Genomic DNA, 2,350 nt, shown 5'->3' on the forward strand with positions numbered 1-2,350 from the left:
AAAAATACCATGATGGTTTTGGCTAAGATACAGGAGATACAAAGGGCAAACACCATGCCAAATGTTGCCTGTCTTAGAATGCACTTCTCTGTATGGGGGTAACCGATGAAGGCCAAAGAACTCAGGAAGCAGAATGTCAGTGATACCAACAAGATACAACTGAGGGAGTAATTATTTGCTCTGATCATTGGGGTTTTCTTGTAGTGATAGAAAAGCCTAAGGATAGATAATGGAACCATAGAGGAAGAAACACTGGTGGCTGTTAAAGTGAATCCCAGTGGCTCATCATACGAAAGGTACTCAATGGGTTTTGGAAGACATTGGTTCTTTTGGTTGTTTGGCCACATATCCCATGGACACTTTGAACAATCTATGGAGTCTGAAAGATCAAGTTAAACCTTAAATACTGTAGTGAGCAAACATATTAAAATGTTTATTATAAACAGTGAACAAACATATGAAACTTCTTTTTTATTTGATAGCCAACACACTGATTAGCTGATTGCATTGGGTCAGCATCTATGGAAAGCAGCTGGTTTTGCCAGGTGAAGCCATGGTAAGCCAGATATTTCCCCTACATATACCATTACACAACTACCATCCAGTAACATTTCTCACCAGTTCGGTTGGAAATCTCTCCTTGAGGGCAGGGGACACATTCAAAGCAACAAATAGGTTCACCCATACGAGGAGCCTTCCTGAATCCGGCAGAGCAGCTGTCACTACAGATGGAAATAGGAACCTAAATGAGCATTCAAAATATGAATAATATTAATTTGAAGTCTAAATTTTCTCGTTCATGCCCTGATCTGTTGTAGCAGAGGTGGCCTCCAAAACATCTATTGTGCAATAATGAGAGCTAATAACCAGGTGTCTCACTTCTGGGCCGCTTGATCAGATGGAATTTCTAGGAGAACCTAAAAAGAGGTGTTCAATGTCTATGACACCTCCACAGGAGAAAATAAGCATTCCATGGTTTCAAAAGGATGTCCCCATAATGCATGAAAAAGTTCGGTCCTCCAGAGAAATTCTTTGAAAACAGTTTCTGCTCTATTAGATGACCACCTGGAATGTGGGGATGGCCTAAAGAGGTTATCCATGAATTTGACGCTGATGGCCTATCCTCAGGAAAGGTCATCAATATCAGATCAGCGGGGGTCCAACTCCAGGCACCCCAGTCATTCAGCAGTCTGAAGAGGCCACTGTGCTCACTGGAGCTCTGGTGAGCTGTGGTCTCCTCACAGGTAACAAGCACAGCGCCTTATTTTGTATAGCGGTTGTACTTGGTATTGAAGCTCAGGCCGATTCAATTGAATGGGGCTGAGCTGCAACTAGGCCACATGACCAATGTAAGGTGACATCAAATGACCTAGGCAGAGGTCTAAACACTCATGAAATGCCAAGGCCTCTTCGAACAGCTGATCAGCGGTGGTGTATTGATTTGGAGCCACACCAATTAGATATTGATTACCTATGCTAAGGATAGGCCACCAATATCAAATTCCTGGATAACCCATTTAAATGCTCCTTCGAATAACTTAAGATTTTTATATGGGTTTCCAAACTTTGACCAACATGAATTATGTTCACTGAAGATTTTAAAAGTTATTTTTTAATTTACCTCATGGCTTCCATGGGCCCACCAGATTAAACTTGAGTTGACAGTGAAACTCTGATTAGATTCAAACACAGTGTTGTAATGTCCAACTTTCACTTGGGTCATTGAACCATCAGGATGTCTTTGCCAGTTGACAATGTCGTACATTGCTGGTGGATCGCCGTTTTTATTGAAGAACAGTTCTCTCTGATTTCCAAAAGACACTTGTACTTTCTTAAAGTAGTACAAAAGCTAAGACAAGTAGAGGGACAAAGAAAATGAAAATATTGTTTTATACCTGTGTTATGAATAAGGGTATCTTCCTCATATTTTTAAACGGAACCTATAAGACCACCCTGTTCATCTCCATAGACATAGGGAAGTTAGAAATAGTTGAATGCGTTCATTTGGCTGTTTTTAATAGCCCCATTAACGTTTATGTAGAGGGATAATGCATGCTTGTCCTGCTCGACATCTGAGACTAGGGATGAAGGGAGCTTAATTGCTAACAAAGTTTGGGGTCACAGAGATTGATCAAAACTTGTTTACCAAGTTATTAAAGTAAAAAAGTGATTTCTAGGCCATATAAACTGGGGTTTTACCGACTATTGCATTGTAAATCTTGTAATATTTACCTGCCATGGTTTAAACGTCCTCAAATCAGCGCATTTGCCACCTAAAAATGGCCCATCCCATACACTGCATTGTGTGAGGTCTTCAAGCGCTTTCGCTATCACGTGTACGGCAGAATAA

This window comes from Bufo bufo, chromosome 1, assembly GCF_905171765.1.
Source record: "Bufo bufo chromosome 1, aBufBuf1.1, whole genome shotgun sequence".
In the NCBI taxonomy this organism is placed as follows: Eukaryota; Metazoa; Chordata; class Amphibia; order Anura; family Bufonidae; genus Bufo; species Bufo bufo.